Source organism: Gorilla gorilla, chromosome 18 (assembly GCF_029281585.2).
Source record: "Gorilla gorilla gorilla isolate KB3781 chromosome 18, NHGRI_mGorGor1-v2.1_pri, whole genome shotgun sequence".
NCBI lineage: Eukaryota > Metazoa > Chordata > Mammalia > Primates > Hominidae > Gorilla > Gorilla gorilla.
The window spans coordinates 83,371,298-83,386,796 of NC_073242.2; positions in this window are offsets into that span (position 1 = coordinate 83,371,298).

A 15,499-nucleotide genomic window follows, 5' to 3' on the forward strand; every position below is an offset into this window, starting at 1 on the left:
TGGCCAGCCATGTGCTGGGCACTGGGGACAAAGTACTATACAAGGCTGGCCAAGTCCCTGCCCTGTCTGAGCTTACCTTCTCCTGGGGATATAAACATGAACATGAGCAAATTAAAAAAAAATATTTTCAGGCTAGGCACAGTGGCTCACACCTGTAATCCCAGCACTCTGGGAGGCCAAGGTGGGTGGATCATCTGAGGTCAGGAGTTGGAGACCAGCCTGACCAACTTGATGAAACTCAGTCTCTATAAAAAGTATAAAAAATTAGTTGGGCATGGTAGTGGGTGCCTGTAGTCCCAGCGACTTGGGAGGCCGAGGCAGGAGAATCACTTGAACCTGGGAGGCAGAGGTTGCAGTGAGCTGAGATTGCACCAATGCACTCCAGCCTGGGCAACAATGGTGAAACTCTGTCTCAATTAAAAAAAAATTAAAAAGAAATTTTTTTTTCAGAGCATGATAAGGAAATGAAAAGAATGAAATGAGGGGGATGGGAAAATGAGTGCTTGGGGAGGGAGGCAGTACTGGAGACAGCCCAGGGAAAGCCAGTTTGAGGACATCATATTCGTAAGCTTGGAAATAACGGTTGAGCAGGGCTGGCCTCGTGAGTGTGCACACCTGTGCACTTGCTAATGCTCTGCTGTTGCTGTCTTAAAGGTCATCATAATTTTTGAACAAGGGGCCCCGCATTTCCATTTCACACCAGGCTCTGCCAATCGCATAACTGGCCCTTTCAGATTGTTCAGGTTTCTAGAGAAGATGAAACCTCCCACCATCTCTTCTGGGATGGGGAACAAAGCAGCTACCTTGCAAAAACACCCCCAATGGCTAAACAATGAGGACAGCCTCTGTTTCCCCTGCCCCTTCCCCTTCACCCTCATTTCTTTGCATCTTACAAGGTCTCAACCTGGCCTGGGAGCTTCAGTGAGAGCAAATCAGGATCCAAGTAGAGCAGTCGCTTTTGATGTGGGCTTTTCATGGCTTAGAAATCTTGCAGTTCCCATCCCTGGAGGCCCCTGGGTGATTAATGATAATGGGGCTTTCTCCATTGTGCTAACCAGAAGGAAGGAAGGAAGAGTGCTTTGAAAGGAGAGGGTGTCCAAGTGCTAGGCTCTTGTAATTTAAGGCCCCTGGGGAGGAAAGTTTAACCTCTCACACAGGGCCTGGCTGGGTTGCTGGCTGGGGTGACTTTGGGGAGCCGGATGGGCTGGTGACCTGGATCGGGTCATCGGGCTATGACCCCAGGTCATCTCTGTTGTGCTTTGAAGATCAGCTACTGCATCAGGAACAGCTGAGGCCCAGAGACTGCTGCTGAGGATCTGAGACCCCTGCAAAATCCAAATTCTGGACTCATCCACCAGGATGCTCCCAGAGTCTCAGGAGCCCTGTGTTCCAGGCACAGCCCCAGAACCCAGGGCATCTGCAGACAGAGGTCCAAATCTTCTACCCATAACATGAGCCTCATAACACCCATGTCTCCGCTTTTTCAATGTGCTTGTCGATGTCAGATACCGTAAAGTATGGGGAAAGAATAAAGGATAGTGAAGTGTGGACGCTGGGCTGGCTGATACCTGCCCTAGTGGACATTGACTGTGTGTACTACACAAACAGCGCTTCCCTTCCCACTTGTGAGCACAGCATCCGCACCTTCTTGAGGAACTACATCTTTCTCAGCCTCAGGTCTTGTTTTGGATGGCAGGCTCCAGCAGTGAGGGTGTGGCCCAGGCCTTGGTAAGAAGCATACTAAGCATACTTGGTGTCACAAGACAGGGTCATGGGTTCAAAATTGAGCACCAGACTCAAAGGAGTCCCATGATGCTCAACTGTGTTGCTGCTGTTGTGTTTTACTCTGAAACCACTGGGCAAAGGAGACTCCTTTCCTGGTAGGAGTGGCTGAACTGGGGGGATATGGCGTGGAGCTGAGGATGGCTATCTCATCACTGCAGGGCAGACATTGAGTGAGATGGTGAAAAGAACACAGAGAAAGGCAGAGCTGAGACATGAGGAGGGGTTGGGGAGGAAAGAATGAGCCCGATTACATTATTACACAGAGCTAGAGGGCTTGGATCTAGCCATGCCTGAAATCCACATGGTTTCCTTATTTGCTTCAGTCAGTTTGAGTTGGGTTTCTGTTTTTTTTGTGACCAAGAGGCCCAGCAAATATATCTACTCAGATGTTAGGGGGTTAATATTTGGCTGAATATTTTTAATTCTGTCTTTCTAGCTAGTCCCCAGCTTTGGGGACTGTAAGTTCCCTAAAGGCAGGAACCAGGCTAGCTGTGGTCAGCAGGTTTTGTGGTGTATGTTGACGGGAGACTGAGCAGAATGTTGACTGTAGTGAGGCAAAGACAAAATGATTGGAGCATTGGGGAGGGGAGGAGAGTGCATGGAGACAAGGCACATTGAAGGCTCCCTCGTTCTCGCATGACTCTGTGCGATCTCTGGGCTGGAGGCTGAGGCTGCAGCAAAGGGCGGTCCACACACTGTGTCTGTCCTCACACTGTGTCTGCCCTCACACAGTCCACCATGAAGCAGGGCAAACAGGCACCAAACAAGACATCATAGTAATGACATTTCATAGACACAGATGGGGGTCGTTTATGTGTGTGCTTGTGTGTATGTATTTACATTCTCTGTTTCTTTGTCTCTGTCTCTTTCTGTCTCTGTCTATCTCTCTTTCTAAATATATATGCAAGTCATATACATATCTCCCTAAGGTCCTCATAAATAAGCTCCTTAATGTAAAATTGTTGTGGGAAGCATGTGGTCACTCTGGGTAGCCCAGGGAGTGCCTGTCCCCAGGAGAAATAGAAGATTGTGTCAGGGCACCTGGCAGTGTTCAGAGCAGCCTGGCCATGACACCCCAGCCAGCAGAGTGCTTTTATGGAAGGATGTGTGCCTGCTGCCTTCGGAGTCATTTGCTTATGACCTGCAATGGCCAAGATGGCTGCTGTGGTGAGTGCTGAGGCACTTTTCTAAATTCTGCAGAAGGGAGAAGGCAGAGCCTCATAGCCACCTGTCTTTACAAGTTTCCAGAGTCTTTCCCCTAGACTTGCTCTCTGCCTCTAAGGGAGCTGAGACTGGGAGAAGACAAATGTGTAAACAGTATTGGCCATTGGGAAATGGCTTTTTCTCGTGTTGCCATGAGGCCTGGGTAGGAGGTGCTCTGTGGGTGAAGACGAGGGAGAGTGTCTCATACCTCTTTGGTGAATGGTCATCCAGAGTAAGGGTGTGTTCCCATGAGCTGAGGGCACGTACCCAGTTGCTGTTTCAATGGACAGCCCTGACAGATGGAGGCTTCAGCCTGCCTCTCTGTACCTGCTCTATCTGTGCCACACAAGAAACCAGGCCCCAGTGGTTGGAGCCCCGGAGAGACAGAAAAGGATGAGGGTATAGAGATGTGCAGAGCAGGGGCTTTGGAATCAGACTGGCCTGGATCCTGGCCCTGCCCCTTTCTATGCCAGTGACACTTGGGAAGTAACTTACCCCTCTGCATGCCAGTTTCCACATCTGTAAAATGGGGATTCTTGCAGGGTTGCACACCCAGGATGGTGCTAATGATGATGATTCCTGGGCAGAGAGGTTTGAGTGATGGGAATTTTCTTTGTCCTTTTCTGTACTTTCCAATTTTTGTCTGATGTAAATGTAAATATTTTTAATTCAGAGAAAAACAATGTGTGCTATTAGAAAATAAAAACATTTTTTGAAAGATTGGAGAGCACTGGGTAAGAGGAAAGATAAGAAGAGAGAGAGTGGAATTTGGAGGCAACCAGCAGTCATTTTGTTGCATGGCTACCATGGATTGATCAGAAGCATGAGTCTCTTCTGGGGGCAACTTGGGAGCCCAGAGGTCTGCAGTGGGCCAGGGAAGCCTGGACTGGGATGCAAGACTCCTTGTCACACCCTGAGAAGGGGCTGATGCTGCACTTTCCATCAGGATTGGAACAGCACAGTGGAAGGACAACAGGAGTGTGAAGGGGTTGGACAAGGAGGGAGAGAGAACCAGGCCCCGTGGAATTGATGAGGGCAGAGGAGAGGCCCAGAGGACAGACACCCACACCAAAGGAAGGTCACAAGGTTTGTAAAAAGAAAAATAGAAAGAAGGCTGGGTATGGTAACTCACGCCTGTAATCCCAGCACTTTGGGACGCCAAGGCGGGCAGATCACTTGAGGCCGGGAGTTTGAGACCAGCCTGGCCAACATGGCAAAACCCTGTCTCTAAAAGAAAAACCCTGTCTCTAAAAGAAATACAAAAATTAGCTGGGCGTGATGGTGCACACCTGTAGTCCCAGCCACTCAAGAGGCTGAGGCACGAGAATCGCTTGAACCCGGGGGACAGAGGATGCAAAGAGCTGAGAAGGCACCACTGTACTCCAGCCTGGGTGACAGAGCGAGACTCCATCTCAAAAAAAAAAAAAAAAAAAAAAAAAGAAAAATAGAAAGAAATGATAATACCCTCAAAACCACAAGTATCTCTAATCAGTGCCATTTCCTGTTGTCAGCCTGCCCCTCTGATGGGCTTCTTGGTCTGTGCAGGGGCAGCTCTGATTCTCATATCGCCATAAACCAATGCCTGGCGCATAGACAGTGTGCAACAAATCTTGTTCAACTGGTTTAACCCAAATATAACTTGGGGTCCTATGTGGCCCAGTATTACCTCCATGTAGTATTTAGAGAAAATAGAGTCCAAAGTAAAAAATATAATTTTATTGTTTTTGAAACAGGGTCTCACTCTGACATCCAGGCTGGAGTGCAGTGGCATGATCACCACTCATGGCAGCCTCAACTCCTGGGCTCAAGGGATCCTCCCACCTCAGTCTTCTGAGTACCTGGGTCTATGTGCACGCTGCTATGCTTGGGTAACTTTTAATTTTTTTGTAGAGATGGGGTTTCCTTATGTTGCCCAGGTTGGCCTTGAACTCCTGGCCTCAAGTGGTCTTCCCACCTTGGCTTCCTAAAGTGGTAGGATTACAGGTGTGAGCTGCCACTGCACCAGGCCCATTTTAAAAAGATTCTAATCTTTACTTCTGACTTTGAAAGCACTTTATGTAGATCCATTTGTGATTCAGAGAGACACTTCCCCAAATCCCTCTCTTCTTTCCTTTTCCTGCATTCTGTGGTTGCCCCTAAATCTGTTCCTCATCTCCAGCCTGCGTGGTGCTTCTACTTCCTCCTTCCTCCTTCCCACATGTCACACTTTATTGTCTCTCTGCCAGAGGTCCCTGGAACGTCTGCTCTGGCCAAAAAATACAGTAGAAGAGTGGAGAGCATGAATGCTGTTTGCCTCCAAGCCTTTCCTCACTCTGTACAGAGAAATTCAAGCAGAGACGGCTGATGAAGTGAACAAAGGGGGACTTGGCTAACAGAGGATCCGGGTTCAGATCTTGGATCCTTTTCTTGGTCACCATGTGACTCTGGACATGGTATGGAGCCATTTGGAGAGTCAGTTTCCTTGTGAGTAAAACAAGGAAAAATAATACACTTACCTGAGAGTATTTAGGTTTAAATGAGTTAATTGAGAGAGGAGTTAGATTTAAATGAGTTAATTCATTTAGATGCTCTAACAGGGCCTGATTTGGATTAAGTGCTAATAAGTGTCTGTTTTCCTCCTCCTCCTCTTCATGTGTTGTTACTGTCATTATCATTATCATGATTGTTATCATCATATGGGCACTGGAACCAGACTGTCTGAATTCAAATCTTGGTTCTACCACTTACTCGAATCCAAGTAAACTGTTTAACTTTTATGGACTTTCTTCCTCTGTAAAATAAGATTAATAATAGTACCTATCTTCTAGAATTGTTGTGAGGATTAACCTCTGCTACTAACGTAAGTAGAAGAGGTTAGAAGAACATTTGGCATATGCTAAGTGCCCAACAGGTGTTAATTATTTTGTTCTCTGCAGAGTTAGAGGTAAAATCAGTTCTGTTTGACTGTAAAATCTGCGTCCATAACTACTGTCCTGCCTCCTTCTCTCAGGCTTGCGGTGGGGTCACTTGAAGTTACAAAAATGTTTCTTCCCTATATACCTGAAAAAACTGAAAGTAGAATCTCAAAGGGACATTTGCACAACCATGTTTATAGCAGCATGATTCATAGTAGCTAAAAAGTGGACGCAACCCAGGGGTCCCTCAACAGATGAGTGGATACACAAAATGAGATATTCCATACAATGCAATACTATTTAGCCTAAAAAAGGAAGAAAATTCTGACACTTGCTGCAACATGGATGAATGCTAAGTGGAATAAGCCAGATGGAAAAGAACTCACACGGCGTAATTCCACTTATATGAGGTTTCTCAGAGTAGTCAAACTCATAGAGACAGAAAGCAGAATGGTGGCCACCAGGGCCTTAGAGGAGAGGGGCATGGGGAGTTAGTGCTCATTAGTTTGGGATGATGAAAATGTTCTGGAGATAGATGGTGGTAACAGCCGCACAATGTGAATGGACTTAATATTGTTAAACTGTCCACTGAAAAATGATGAAGATGATAAATTTTATGTTATGTATATTTTACCACAGTAAAAATATTGTGGTGGTGCCCATGCCTGTAGTCCCATCTACTTGGGAGGCTGAGATAGGAGGATGGCTTGAGCCCATGAGGTCGAGGCTGCAGTGAGCTGTGATCATGCCACTGAACTCCAGTCTGGGCGACAGAGTGAGACCTTGTCAATAAAAGAAAAAAATGGAAAAAAAGAGTTCCCTTCTTTCTGCCCCAGGAAAGAGAGGCAATGGGACTCAATTTCCCTTAAGTCCTTTTGTTGCTTTTCTGGGCACTATGGTTGCCCCAGTCAGCAGCTCCATCTCTTGCTTATGCCCTGACCTTGTGGTGCAGTGACGATAGCAGTGACCACTGCCTCCTTCTGGGAGTGGGGGGTGAATGACCAAGACCTGTCCTCACTCCCACCCTGAGAAGAAGGTGAATGTGATGGAGTCAGATAGAGCTGGTGGCTTAGGCAGCCAGGAGGTCTTTGAAATTGATTAATTTTGAAAATGTGGGGGAAACGTCTTAATTTATAATTGTCTGTGCAGTGTTGCGGGAAAGGGGAATCCCGTGTCTTTGGCGCAGCCCCATTGGTTCGTGCGTGTGTGTTGCTGTGGAGCCCTGATTCCCTCTTCCCCTGTCATGGAGCTTCCAGCAGATGTCCCGGCCACCTTCTCATTAGGGTCAGGTGGAGATAACTGCACCATTTCTTGTGGATCCTTTTTCTAGCTGACTTGCTAATGTCTGCTGGGGCTCTTTTAGCTAAAGTTTTGAGCTCTTCTCCTGGGTCAGCAGGTGGGAGACCATGGGCTGGCAGAAATTGCTTCCTCTGGAGGAGCTCTGATTGGAATTCTGAGAAAGTGAAGGCAATTTGGAACTTCGAAAGAGAGGCAAGCAGTGAGCTCACTGGGAAATTGAGGTTTTTTTTTTTTTCCCTCCTCTTCTTTTTCTCTCTTTCAGCTTAATTTTTCTCCCTGTCTTTCCAAGTTTCCTTATCCCATTTCTCTCTGCCAAGTTATTTCTATTTCTTACTTAAAAACCTTAGTTCAGACCTCTGGCCCATCTAGAACTCTGATGATTTCTGATTAAAACCTTGTTTTAGCCTGGACTTCTTCAAAAGCAAATGCCAAGGCAAAGGCTGCTGCTCAGGTAGTTTATTTGGGAAAATCCCAGGGACCAGGAGTGCAGGCTGGGGCGGGAGTGCTGGGGCATGGGCAGGAGGTGCTGGCAGAAATGCATCTCAGGACTGCCCACCCAGGAGATGAAAGCAGAAGCGTTTTCCCATCAGTTTCCACCCCTGTTGGTCAACGCAGTCCCCTAGGCATTAACCCCCTTATATTCTTGGGGTGCACCGGTGAATGTTGAGTGGGTTTCTACAGGCCTGAAAAGTCTTATGGTGTCAGAGAAGCCCCAGGACAGGAAGAAAGAGGAATATGGTGGAGTCAATGCAAGAGGGTGTCTACCTGTGGCTCCAAGAAGCTGGTCAAAGCCCATATGGTGATAGTGGTCCCCAAGCTTTAAGCACCAGAGACCAGTTTCATGGAAGACAATTTTTCCATGGACTGGGAATGGGGGATGGTTTGGGGATGATTCAAGCCCATTACATTCATTGTGCACTTTATTTCTATTATTGTTACATTGTAATATATGATGAAATAATTATACAACTCACCATAATGTAGAATCAGTGGGAGCCCTGAGCTTGTTTTCCTGCAACTAGACAGTCCCATCTGGGGGTGATAGGAGACAGTGACAGATCATCAGGCATTAGATTCTCATAAGGAGCATACAAACTAGATACCTCGCAAATGCAATTCACAATAGGGTTTATGCTTCTATGAGAATCTCCTGCTGCAGCTGATCTGACAGGAGGTGGAGCTCAAGTGGTAATGCAAGCAATGGGGAGTGTCTGCAAATACAGTGAAGCTTTGCTTGCTAGCCTACCACTCACCTCCTACTGTGCGACCGACCCTCAGTTCCTAACAGGCCATGGACTGGTACTGGTCCCTGGCCCAGGGGTTGGGGACCCCTGCTGTATGGGACTGACCACCCACCACAGCCATGGCTGGAGTAAGAGGTGGGCCAACAACTGCCCTGTATAGATCTTTAGAGGCCCAGCTCTGAGAATAGTGGGTGCCTTAAAACACACAGGAATGCAATTCAGCACACAACTAATATGTAAAGTGTCAGTGGGTTCAGCAAGGGCCTGCGTTTTCCCCAAAGGCCTACTTCAATGACTTTTGAAAGAGCATCTATCAAATGCTTTAATTTTCCTCTCTAATTCTCAGTGATCCTGGATCCTGCTCTGCTTGGACCCTACATGCATGCTCAGCCTGCCTGTCAGGTGTGACTGATAGGCAAGACCACAGCCACTACTGACAGTGTGAACCTCACAGTCAGGCTGGAAGGACTGGATTCGCTTCTATATGTAAAGTATTCAGAACATAGCAGCTCCCCAAACGTGGTCATTGGCTTTTTCAATTATATTATTATTATTATGTCTTTGTTTTGGAGTCCTGGATGTTATTGAGACTTGAGAGAAAGGATTAAAGAAAAGCCTCCTCATATTTGAGGGGCAGAGGGGAGTTCCTAGTCTAGTTGAAGTGTCTCTATATTGTATGTATATATCTGATATATATTTAGTTGGACTCACGTCATGTTTCCTGGGTCACCAGCATGGGTTAAGCACTGTGTGGGACAGGCATGGTAGAATGCAGGAGAAGAAAGCTGTTGCAAAGGCACATGTCCTCAGTGTCCATGCCAGAGGTCACCTACTGCCTCTGTAGACAATTGCACAGACAATGGCTTCCTAGTTGGAGCACCCAGCACAAGGGTTCTTTCTGGCATCTGTTCAGTCTCTGGGGGTCAGGCTGGCATGTTGCTAAGACCTCCAGGAGCAACCCCCAACCACTGAGAAATAGGAGATGCTGCAGGAACACTCCAACTTCCTTGACCCTTGGTGGGGTGCTCTGAGTCCCACCTGTCTCAGGAGTTCCTAACTCACTCCTGTCTCCGGAGTTCCCCAGTGAGATGGGGACCATTATCCACTTTTCTAGGTTTTCTTCCCTATCTCCCCCACATTCCTTCACTACACTTCTTGGGGTCATGGTGTCTACCTATGAGACTTAAAAAATAACTTTTAAACGTCATTCTGATTATAGCAGTGATTCTTGCTTATTGTAAACAGTGGTGACATCATTATTTATAACACAAGAAATGATAGTTCTTTTAGATATCAGGTCCCTGCCCCTTCAGCCGTAACCACTCTTAATAGTTTGATGAGCACCTTTCCATACTTCAGCAAAGATAACAATTTTTGGAATCACATTTGATATGGTCTGGCTCTGTGTTCCCACCCAAATCTCATCTTGAATTTTAATCTGAACTGCAGTCCCTAGGTGTCGAAGGAGGGACCTGCTGGGAGGTGATTGGATCACGGGCATAGTTTTCCCCATGTTGTTTTTGTAATAGTGAGGGAGTTCTCAGGAGGTCTGATGGTTTAAAAATGGCATTTTCCCCTGCTCCCTGTCTCTCTCCTGCTACCTTGTGAAGAAGGTACTTGCTTCTCCTTCACCTTCTGGCATGATTGTAAGTTTCCTGAGGCCTCCTCAGTCATGCAGAACTGTGAGTCAAACCTTCTTTTTTTTTTTTTTTTTGAGATGAAGTCTTGCTCTGTCGCACAGTCTGGAGTGCAGTGGCGCAATCTTGGCTCACTGACCATTCTCCTGCCTCAGCCTCCTGAGTAGCTGGGATTACAGACACCCACCACCATGCCCGGGTAAATTTTTTGTATTTTTTCACCATGTTAGCCAGGATGGTCTTGATCTCCTGACCTTCTGATCCACCTGCCTCGGCCTCCCAAAGTGCTGGGATTACAGGCATGAGCCTCTACGCCCGGCCTAAAACTCCTTTCTTTATAAATTATCCAGTCTTGGGTATGTTTTTATAGCAGTGTGGAAATGGACTAATATAATGTTATATTAATATTCTGCAAGTTTTTTCCATTTAATATGTATTTTCCCATATAGTCCATACAGCACTACCCCATTTTTCTTAGTAGATGCCCTGTGTGTCAGTAAGAGAACACACAATGTTTCATATAACTCGGACCCTATTGATCGACCATTATGTTACATCTAGTATTTTGCTGCTATAAACAATGGGCAGTAAGTCTGTTTACAAACATTTGTTGTACTCTGCTGCTGACATGTCCATGGGATAAGTTTTTAGAAAAGAAATCTTGGCTAAAAGAGAACCCACATTAAAAATACTAATAGATATTATCTAATTGTGTTCCAAGATAATTGAACAATTTATACTCATGAGGTTTTCAGATACTGGCTATGGCCTAGGAGGCTGGTGTAATTGTAGGGCTGTCATGAACTGAAGAGAGGAGCAAGTGAGGACAGGCTCTGCCACCCCAAATATGTACCTGCCACCCTTTCCTTACTAATCTGGATCACTGACTCCTACCCTCCAAAAGCCCCATTAGAAACTCACTTTTTCTTGAAGAGAGGAGAGTGCAGCAGTGCAATGTTGTGGAAGGCACAGGGGTGGGAAAAGCATTTTTGTGTTGGTTTATGTGTTTTTGGACAATCAGGAGGGAAACAGTGTCCAGAGTCAGATAATCCTGTGCTGGAATCCCAGCTGTGCCACATCCGAGTCTGCTACTTTGGTAAGTCACTTACCTGTCTGGACTTACTTTTCTCACCTGAAAAACGGAGACCAACCGGAATACTTGCTTTGTGCATATGTGATATCAGTTAGGCTAATGCTTAGCTGCTGTAATAGAAAGGCCCTCAGTCTCAATGGCTGAACACAATAGAAGCTGTTTCTGGTGAGTGGGTAGCTGTTCTTCATGCAGTGGGTCCAACTTCTTCTATCTCTGGTTCTTCAACACACAAGCTTCTAAGTTCCCCACCTTGCCCGCATCTGGCAGAGGAGGCAGAATGAGCATGAGGACCACCCGTGGGAAGTTGCATGGGCCAGGCTTAGAAGGGGTGCACATCAGTCCTCTGCACATTCCATTGGCTGGGCCTCGGCTATGAAAACCAGCCTCTCAGATCTCTTGCCACGGAGAGTGTGACCGACTGGCAGCCCCAGCGCCATCACCCTGGATTTACCATCACTTTCATGTAAAGAGAGGCCCTGCTTCTCCCCAGCTGCTCCCACCAAGAATGGGGACACCTTCAATGGGCAACTCTGGTGCAAAGACTCCCCACTGGGCTGGCAGAAACTTTCTTGGAAGTGTGATGCAGTGTGAGACTTCTGCTATGCAACCCTCTTCTCCCCCTGCTTTGCTCCTCCAGGAGTCAAACTTCAGGTAGCCTGAAAGCTCTCCCTGCTTTCTTCTGCTCTCCCCCAATCCCAATAAAACACTTGCACATCAAATCTCATCTAGGTGTCTCTTTCTGTGTCAGCCTGAACTAAAGCACAGGACCATACTTAACTGCAAGGGACACTGGGAAATGTAGTTCAGCTGCGCAGCTGGGTGGAAAAGGAAGCAGGTTTGGTGAAGAGTGAGCCAGTCCCTGGCACAGAGAATTATGAGGATTAGATAGTATGTAAAGTCCTCAGCTCTGGGCCTGACACACAGCAACACAGTAAATGGCCTGTCACCATTGCCATTTGTACCAAGATAGTGAGTCCCTGCAAGCAAGCAGTGTGTCTCCTCATTACACATGTGTCTTGGCCCAGCAGGTGGGCTGACCACTCAACGAGGTGCCTCCAAATCAGAGCAGGGAGAGTCACAGGCACATGCCCCAGTGTTCCAAGGAGGAGACGTTAGCTGGAGAGGAGCTGCCTCCGGGAACATCTCTCTGCCAGCCGCTCTAGCTCACCATCCAGGGCCACTCTACTTGGCTCCCTCCTCAGATGACAGCACGGTGTGATGTAACCAGGTTAGCCAATGCTGGTCTTCAGGAGAAGCCCACACATCCCAAAGGGAGCATCTTCCCCCATCCCCAGCACCTCCCTCCGTGCCTGCTTCCAAGCGCTTCCACAGCTTTAAGAGTTCCATAAATGCTGATAATTGCTACATTAAACTTCAGTTTATTATTTTCTCTGGGTGCAGGTATGCGGATGATATGAGGCTTCGCTGCATTTACATACAAATTGAAGATTTTTATTAATCAGTCCAGTACCAGGAATCCAACGTTAACAGTCCATCAGGCCCTTAAATACATTTGGTGACATTTTTACCATGCATTAGCATGATAGGGCAAGGCGAATATAATGTACCAATGATTGCTTTTCCATTGAAAGCACAAACGGTTTCATTTTTCCTGTCATCTCAAATAAGTGTTAAGGAGGGTTTGGAGGCTGTTGTGTCCGCGCCGTATGCTCAGGACTTACAAACACTGATGAGCACATTAAATAACCATTAGCGTCTGGGCCTGGACCACAGCACCGTCCCTTCTCTTCAGAATTTATTCTTTGATTTAAAGTGAAGGCAATCTGTGGTTGCTTTCATAAAGTCCTGCGGCCCCTCCATTCTCCCTCCAACAAAATGCATTACAACAGTAATTTTATGACTGTTAAAATAACTGTCGTTAACAAGCACTTAATTAAAATGTACAATAAATAGCCGACTACAGCCTTATCTGCTCTCCGGAGCGGCCTCAGCCCGAGACTGCAATGCCCAGGCCTGCTGTTGCCCAGCTTGTTTGCAGATTAATTGCTTTTCGAGCTGGCAGGAGCTGCCTCTTCAGCAGCCAGATCATAAATGACCAGATAGGGACTTTATCAATCAGGCGAGTGCGTCTGTGACCGCCGGTGGACAGGGAGGCCGGCTGGGGAGCGGTTGGAGGGCAAGTCTTGGATAGGTGGAGGTACTGACCGGGGAGGGGGTCGGAGTGGGCGTCGATGGAGGTGGGTAAGGGAGAAAACCTGCAGGAAGGTGTCCCCAGTGGGCTGGCCTGCTCCAGACCTCATTTTGGACATCTCTGGCCGAGTCATTGCTTTGATAATAATAATAGCTAGTCCTCATCGTGTACCAGGTGCTTTCTTTTTATCAACTTTTTTTCTTGTTTTGAGACACTGTGTTGTCCAGGCTGGAGTGCAACGGTGCAATCATAGCTTACTGCAGCCTTGAACTCCTGGGCTCAAGCTATCTTCCTGCCTCAGCCTCCCAAGTAGCTAGGACTAGAGGCACGTGAAACCATGCCCAGCTAATTTTTAAAAAATTTTTATTTTTGTAAAGATGGGGTCTCGTTCTGTTGCCCAGGCTGGTCTCCAGCTCCTGGCCTCAAGCAATCATTCCACCTCTGCCTCTCAAACACAGGCGTTGAGCACTGTGCCCACATCAACTTCTTTAATTCTCACAACTATGTCAGGTTGTTATTTTCAGGATTCTCATTTATAGATGAGGAATCTGAGGTTTAGAGAGGTTAAGTGACCTACCCAGAGTCATACAGCTAATAGTGGCTCAGATGGAGTCCAAACCCAGGCAGGGTTGCTCCTGCGAGGGGCACTTAAGCACTGCACTGTGCTGTCTCTCAGTAGATATGAATTTATCATATGCCAGTCAAGTGCCTGGAGTTGCACTAAACTCTTTATGGCAATGTTCATTCCTTTAATAAATACCTGTCTATTAATGCCTACTTTGTGTCGGGCCTGTGCTAGAGGTGAGAGGTACAAGGGTGAGCCTGAAGGATCTCATTTCTGCCCTTCCACAGCTCAGCAGCCAGTGGGGAAGGGAGCTGTGGCTCAGGGGAAGGGACCTCAGAGCAGAGCACCTTTAAAAGGGTGTGTGTGTGTGTGTGTGTGTGTGTGTGTGTGTGCATGTGTGTGTGTGTGTGCATGCTTGTGTGAGTGGGGTCCAGGAGAACTTTCAGGAGGAAGTGACTTTTCAGCTGAGGCCGAAACTGAGCAGGGACTAGCCAGGAGAAAGGCTGGGGAATAAGTGTTCCAGGCAGGGGAATGGCATTTGTGAGGGCATTGAGGAGAGAGAGCATTCAGCAGGGCTACAGTGGCATGTGTGAGTGACCAGAGGTGGGGCTCAGGAAGTTGGCTGGTGCTAGACCATGGAGGGTCTTCTGAATAAATCCAGGGCTTCAGCAGAGCACCTGATTTGTGTTTTAGAAGGGGCCTTATCTGGAGAAGGTTCTCATCAACAACTTTGTAAAGTAGGTGTTATGATTCCGACTTTTACAGCTGAAGAAACAAAGGCATATAGCAGAGTTAAGTGGCTTGCCAAGGTCACTGGTTCAGAGGCATCAGGGCAGACAGCAGTGAGCTTGAGGCCAGCTTCCCACACAGAGGCCCACAGCTTGCCCACCTGCTCAGCTAACCCTAGGTGACTCATTACAGCCCAGGCTGGGGACTCTTCTGGGTTTTGGAGCTGGTATCTTGGAGCTGGAATTACTGAGTCATGAAAATAATTGTCCTAAGAATGTCAGTTGTCTTGCATTGCAAGTCTGTATTGCTATGGTTTTTCCTGGAGCCCCAGGCTGGGAAGTAACCATGGCTAAGAATGCTTTGGGCTGCAAGTAGCAGAATAAAATAGAAGACTCCAACAACATGCTGAAGCAATGCAGCCATTTAATCATATTCCAAAATGAGAGGTCTGCAGAAGAGTGCTTTCAGCTTGGCAAAGAGTCCACCCATATCAACGATGGCCCAGGCTTTTTCTATATTCTCTTCTGCTTTCTTCAGTATATTGGCCCTTTATTCTTAGGCATTTGCAGAATGGTCACAAAATGGCTGCCAGATTAAAGGTAGGAAGAGAAGGAGCTTACTGGGAAAGCGCACTTCCTCTTGGGTGCCATTGGTCAAATCTAAGTCACATGACTGTCTTTAGCTGTGGGGCAGGCTGGGAAAGGACTCTCCAGCAGATGACCTGTGGTGCTGGGCTGAGCAACAGGCACACAGCCACCCTGAACAAAATCAGAGCGCTCTCAGCAAGCAAGAAAGGATGGAGAGACGAGGGAAGGCATCAAACAGCCACTGCCACAGTACATAGCAGTTATTGTGTGTCAGGAACTAAGAAGGGCTTTGCATGGTCTCTCTCTTTCTC